Genomic DNA, 7,432 nt, shown 5'->3' with positions numbered 1-7,432 from the left:
GACTGAAGCACTACAATCAGTCACCCCATTTTGCGGATAAGGAAGCAGGAGGCATAAAGAGCTAGGTGAGAATGGGCTCTAAGGGCTGGGCGCAGTGGCTCATGCCTGTAATGCCAGCAAGTGCCGAGGTGACCACCGAGTCAGGGAGTTTGAGACCAGCCTCGGCCAGCATGGCAAAACCCCATCTCTACTAAAAATATGCTACTCCAGGTGTAGTGGCACGCCTGTAATCCTGCTCTCAGGAGGCTGAGGCAGGACAATTGCTTGAACCCAGGAGGCGGAGGCTGGAGTGATCCGAGATCGCGCCACTGCACTCCAGCCTGGGTGAGAGTGAGACCTGTCACAACAAACAGCCTGAACTGTGGGCACAGAATGTCTCCCTACTGGTAATCAGTCCCAGACCAAGCCCACCCAAAATAACCATTGGAAATAACTTCTGATCTAACCAGAAAATCAAGACCTCGCCTAGCACTGTGGAGAAATAAGAGATTATCGCCAATTTAGTATTTTGGGGAGGCCTGTACAGGCAGATATTGAGGTCAGGAGTTTGAAACCAGCCTGTCCAACATGGCAAAAAACCCATCTCATTGAACTACAAAAATTAGTTGAACATGGTGGCACGTCTGTGTCCCAGCTACTGGGAGGGTGAGAGAATTGTTGGAACTGGAGGTGGATGCTGCAGTGAGCTGAGATAGCAACACTGCACTCCAGCCTGGGCAACAGAGCAAGACTCCATCTCACAGAAAAAAAAAAAAAAAAAAAAGGATATCATACTAAAGAACAGAAAACAGATAGACAAATAGAAAGCACATACATAACAATTTGCAAATAAGATCTCTGCTCCCTCCAGATCAAGGGAGGGAACTGGGAATGAGGCAATTGCTTTGGAGATCGATCTCAAGACTGCCATCATGCCAGGCAGACAGTGGGGAAGGGCAAGTAAAAATGCTACAATACTCCCATTTTCAAGATGGCTTTTTCTTGGTTGGACAGTTGCTATAAACTTTTGACCGTTGTATTAGTCTGTTCTCACACTGCTATAAAAAAATACCTGAGACTGGGGAATTTATAAAGAAAAGAGGCTTAATTGGCTCATGGTTCTGCAGGCTCTACAAGAAGTATGGCTGAAAGGTCTTAGGAAACTTACAATCACCGTGGAAGGTGAAGGAAGCAGGCACATCTTACCTGTCCTGGAGCATGAGGAAGAGAGTGAAGTGGGGAGGTGCCACACACTTTTAAACAACCAGATGTCATGAGAAGTCACTATCGTGACAACAGCAAGGGAGAAATCTGCCCCCATGATCCAATCACCTACCAGGTCACTCCTCCAACACTGGGGACTGCAATTCTGTATGAGAGTTGAGCAGAGACACAAGTCCAAACCATTATCAACTATTTTCCAGTGCTCCGACACAGTTAGCTGTAACAATTCTGCTTGCTTTTTGATGATTCTGTTAAGGAGCCAGAGCCTGGAGCTTCTTAGTCTTTCATTTTGGTGACATCACTCCTCTTTTTGTTTTGTTTGTTTTTGTTTTTGTTGTTGATGTTTTTTGTTTGTTTGTTTGAGACGGAGCCTCACTCTCATGTCTCAGGCTGGAGTGCAGTGGGCACAATCTTTGGCTAACTGCAAGCCCGGCCTCCGGTTCATGCCATTCTGCCTCAGCCTCCCAGAGTAGCTGGGATCACAGGTGTGTGCCACCACACCCAGCTAATTTTTCTATTTTTTGTATATATTTTTTGGTGACAGAGTCTTTGCCTGTCACCCAGGCTGGAGTGCAATGGCTGATCTCGCTCACGCAACCTCTGCCTCCTGTCTGCTGCATTCTCCTGCCTCAGTTCTTTTCCTGAGTAGCTGGGATTACAGGCACGCCACCACACCCAGCTAATTTTTGCATTAGTAGAGTATATGAGGGTTTCGGCTCCATCTTGGCCAGGCTAGTCTCAAACTCCTGACCTCAGATCCACCTGCCTTAGCCTCCCAAAAATGCTGGGATTACAGGTGTGAGCCACTGCGTCTCAAGCCTAATTTTTTTGTATTTTAGTAGAGACAGGGTTTCACCATGTTGGCCAGGATGATCTCAATCTCTTGATCTCATGATCCTACCGCCTCTTGGCCTTGTAAAAGTCCTTTTTTGGATTACAGGTGTGAGCCACTGTGCCTAGCTGACATCACTCCTCTTGTATCTTATGGGTTTTGTTTTTTTTTTTCCCCACACACAACATGGATTTTTATCTTTTTTTTTGGATATAGGATCTCACTATGTTGCCCAGCCTGGTCTCAAACTCCTGGGCTCAAGGGATCTTCCCTGCCTTAGCCTCTCAAGTGGCTGGAATTATAGGCCTGAACCACTCCACTATGCCTAGCCCGCTTTATCTTTTCTTGGCTTATCAACCATAACTCGGATTTTTGGTTTGAGTTTCTTTTGTAATTTTTAGAGATCGGGTTTTACTCTGTTGCCTAGGCTGGAGTACAGTGATGCAATCATGGCTCACTGAAGCCTTGGCTTCCTGGGCTCAAGCACCTTCCTGAAGTTCAGTCCCCAGCAGTTAGGACTACATGCAGCTACCATGCCCAGCTATTTTAATTTATTTTTATTTTTGTAGAGATGGGGTCTTGCTATGTTGCCAGGGCTGGTCTCAAACTTCTGGGCTCAAGTGAGCCTGCTGCCTCAGCCTCCCAAAGTGCTGGGATTACAGGCATGAGCCACTATGCCCAGCCAACTGTTGGTTTTATTTTACTGATTGTTTTAGGGTTTATAGTATTCACCTTTAACTTATCATAGTCTACCTTCAAGTGATATATACCACTTTGCATACAGGAGTGCAGTGGCAAAATCATAGCTCACTACAGCCTTGAACTCCTGGGCTCAAGCACTCTTTCCACCTCAGCCTCCCAAAGCACTGGGATTCTATACATGAAATAATTTTTGGTCACAAGGCAGTGGCTTACACCTGTAATCCCAGCACTTTGGGAGACTGAGGTGGGCAGATCACCTGAGGTCGGGAGTTTGAGACCAGCCTGACCAACATGGAGAAACCCCATCTCTACTAAAAATACAAAATTAGCCTGGTGTGGTGGCGCATGCCTGTAATCTCAGCTACTCGAGAGGCTGAGGCAGGAGAATTGCTTGAACCTGGGAGGCGGAGGTTGCAGTGAGCCGAGATTATGCCACTGCACTCCAGCCTAGTGACAGAGTGAGACTCCGGCCTCAAAAGGCCGGAGCTGGAGCTGAAAGCCCAGACCCAGTGATGGGAGCCGACGGGCCGGATCACGAGGTCAGGAGATCGAGACCATCCAGCACAGTGAAACTGCTCTCATTAAAAACACAAACTTAGCCGGGCTTAGGTCAGGCGCCAGTCCCAGGTGCCACTGCTGAGGCAGGAGAATACAGGAACTCGAGTAGCGGAGGTTGCAGTGAGCTGAGTCCGGGCCACTGCACTCCAGGCCTGGGTGAGCCTCAAAAAAAAAAAAAAAAAAAAACAAACAATTTTTTGTAGAGAGGGTCTCTGCAAAAGCTACTGTGCCCCAACTCACCTTTTATTTTTTGAAAGAGGTTTTCACTAGCATAGAATTATAGGTTTACAGCTTCATTTTAATTTTTTAGTACTTTGAAGATTTTTTTTTTTTTTTTTTTAGATGGAGTCTTTGTTTCGTCTCACCTAGGCTGGATGAGCAGTGGCATGATCTCGCTCACTGCAGCCTCCTCGGCCTCCCAGGTTCGCTACCTCCTGCCTCAGCCCTGAGTAGCTGGGACTACAGGTGTGTGCCACCATACCCGGCTGATTTTTGTATTTTTAGTAGGGACGAGGTTTCACCATGTTGGCCAAGCTGGTCTCAAACTCCCGACCTCAGGGGATCCACCTGCCTCGGCCTCCCAAAGTGCTGGGATTACAGGCGTGAGCCATCATGCCTGGCCACTTCCCAGTCTTCTTTGTTTGCACTGTTTCGAGTGAGAAATCTGATGTCATCCTTCTCTTTGTTCCTATGTACATAACATGTCCCATTTTTCCCACTGACTGTTTTTAAGATTTTCTCTTCAGCACTGGTTTTGAGCAATTCAATTATGGTATGCCTTGGTGTAATTTTCTTCATGTGTTTGGGGTCCTTTGAGCCTCCCGGATCTGTAGGTTTCTGGTGTTCATCAAATTTGGAAAAATTTTGTCCGGTATTTCTTTAAAAAAAATTTTTTTCCTGAAGTTCTCTATTTTCCTTCGTGGATACAAATTACTCATAAATTAGGATGCTTAAAGTCCCATGGCTCATTGATGCTCTTTTCATTTTAGGAGTTTTTTTTCCTCTGTGTTTTGTTTTCAATTGTTTTTATTGCTATACTTTCAAGTTAACTAATATTTCCTTCTGCGATGTCTAATGTGCTATTAATTCCATTCAATGTATTTTTTATATCCTCAATGTCTCTATTTAACTTTTTTAACATATGGCATACTCTGAACTGTTTTTCCTCAGAACACTTCTGATACTAAATGTGTGGGTTTTTTCCATACCAACAACCAGTTCGCCAACTCTCCAGATGCCAACTGGGTGTCCAACAATTCAATTCAATTCTAACACTAACTACCTGGCATTGGTGTCAGACCCCACAAGTTAAGGGCTTGGTCCCACATAACTACCTCCACTTGAGACACCAATTGAAAACCCCAGGCCTCCCATACTTCTGATTCATCGGCTATAAACAGGGGTTCCCACAACCCCTTCCTCAGGTTGAATAATTTGTTAGAATGGCTCACAGAACTCAGGAAGGCACTTTATTTACTATGACTAGTTTATTTTAAAGGATACAACTCAGGGACTGCTAAATGGAAGAGATGTATAGGACTAGATATGGAAGGGGCACCCTCCCAGCATGTTGATGTGTTTACCAACCCAGAAACCCTCCAAACCCTTCATTCAGGGGTTTTTATGGACTTTTCATCATGTAGGCATGATTGATGAAGCCATTGGCTGGAGATGGATGATTACCTCAATCTCCAGACCCTCTCCCCTCCCTAGAGGTCCAGGGTGGGGCGGGCAAACAGCCCTCATTTGAAGCCATCTAGGGGCCCTCCAAGAGTCACCTCATTGGCATAAACTCAGGGATGATCATAAACTCAGGGATGATTGAAAGAGGCATGTTAGGAACAACAAGATGATCCTGTCACCTTGTCATTCAGGAAATTATAAGAGTTTTAAGAGCTCTGTCTCAGGAACCAGGAACAAAGACCAAATGTATACTTACTCTTTTTTTTGAGACGGAGTCTCTGTCACCCAGACTGGAGTGCAGTGGCGTGATCTCGGCTCACTGCAAGCTCCGCCTCCCGGGTTCACGCCATTCTCCCGCCTCAGTCTCCCGAGTAGCTGGGACTACAGGCGCCCACCACTATGCCCACCTAATTTTTTGTATTTTTAGTAGAGACGGGGTTTCACCATGTTAGCCAGAATGGTCTCGATCTCCTGACCGCCTCGGCCTCCCAAAGTACTGGGATTACAGACGTGAGCCACCGCACCCGGCCTACTTACTCTTATATCACAATATCACACATAAAGTTATAATAATAGTTGTGTTAATGTCCTTCACTGCTAATTCTAACATCCTTGTCGGTTCTGAGTCTGTTTTGATTGATTGATTATTCTCCTCATTATGGGTACTTTTTCCCTTCAAAGGCATTCCTGGTAATCTTTGCTTGGATCTCAGACATTGTGCATTTTACCTTATCGGTTGCTGGATATTTTTGTATTCCTAAAAGTATCCTGGAGCTTTTGTTCTGGGATGCATTTCATTGTTTCTTTCTTTCTTTCTTGACTGTTGTGAATAGTGCTGCAGTAAGCATTATTCTTACTTTTTTTTTTTTTTTTTTTTTTTTTTTTTTTGAGACGGAGTCTTGCTCTGTCGCCCAGGCGGAGTGCAGTGGCACAATCTCGGCTCACCGCAACCTCCGCCTCCTGGGTTCACGCCATTTTCCTGCCTCAGCCTCCCGAATAGCTGGGACTATAGGCGCTCGCCACTACGCCCAGCTAATTTTTTGTATTCTTTAGTAGGCAGGGGGTTTCACTGTGTTAGCCAGGATGGTCTCAATCTCCTGACCTCGTAATCTGCCCACCTCGGCCTCCTAAAGTGCTGGGATTACAGGCGTGAGCCACCGCGCCTGGCCAATTTTTGTATTTTTAATAGAGATGGGGTTTCACCCTGTTGGCCAGGCTGGTCTCGAACTCCTGACCTCAAGTGATCCACCTGCCTCAGCCTTTCAAAGTGCTGGGATTATAGGTGTGAGCCATCGCGCCCGGCCAACCTTACTATTTTTGTGCAAGATTTCTTGGTTTTTAGGAGCCTCTCTCACTCTCTTTTTTTCCCTCCCTTTTTTCCTTTTTCCTTAGATCCAGGGACAGACTGGATATTCTGGGTCTTTTGTGATTCCATATAAATTTTAGGATTGTTTTTTCTATTTCTGTGAAGAATGTCTTTTTTTATTTTTATTTATTTATTTATTTTTTGACACAGTGTCTCGCTCTGTCACCCAGGCTGGAGTGCAGTGGCGTGATCTTGGCTCACTGCAACCTCTGCCTCCCAGGTTGAAGCAATTCTTATGCCTCAGCCTCCCGAGTAACTGGGATTACAGGCACCTGCCACTATGCCCGGCTAATTTTTGTATTTTTAGTAGAGACTGGGTTTCACCAGGTTGGCCAAGCTGGTTACGAACTCTTGACCACAAGTGATCCACCCAACTCAGCCTCCCAAAGTGCTAGGATCACAGGCGTGAGCCACTGCACCCGGCTGGTATTTTTTGTATTTTTTTTTTTTTTGAGACGGAGTCTCGCTCTGTCGCCCAGGCTGGAGTGCAGTGGCGCGATCTCGGCTCACTGCAAGCTCCACCTCCCGGGTTCACGCCATTCTCCCGCCTCAGCCTCCGAGTAGCTGGGACTACAGGCGCCCGCCACCTCGCCTGGCTAGTTTTTTTTTTTGTATTTTTAGTAGAGACGGGGTTTCACCATGTTAGCCAGGATGGTCTCGATCTCCTGACCTCGTGATCCACCCGCCTCGGCCTCCCAAAGTGCTGGGATTACAGGCTTGAGCCACCGCGCCCGGCCGTATTTTTTGTATTTTTGAGACAGAGTCTCACTCTGTTGCCGAGGCTGGGGTGCAGTCGCATGATCACAGTTTACTGCAGCCTTGATCTCCCGGGCTCAAGTGATCTTCCTGCCACAGCCTCCCAAGTATTTGGGACCACAGGTGTGCACCGCCACACCTGGCTTTTTTTTTTTTTAATTTTTTTGTAGAAACAAGGTCTTACTATATTGCCCCGGCCAGTCTCAAACTCCTGAACTGAAGAGATCATCCCACCTCAGCCTCCCAAAGTGCTGGGATTACAGGCGTGAGCCACTGCACCCAGTCAAATTCTTTCTTCTGAGGAGGCAAGAATTGAGGTTGCTGCAGACCTG

This window comes from Papio anubis, chromosome X (genome assembly GCF_008728515.1).
Source record: "Papio anubis isolate 15944 chromosome X, Panubis1.0, whole genome shotgun sequence".
NCBI classification, from domain to species: Eukaryota; Metazoa; Chordata; class Mammalia; order Primates; family Cercopithecidae; genus Papio; species Papio anubis.
The sequence above is the reverse complement of the archived record's forward strand: the minus strand, read 5'-3'. Positions refer to the sequence as shown.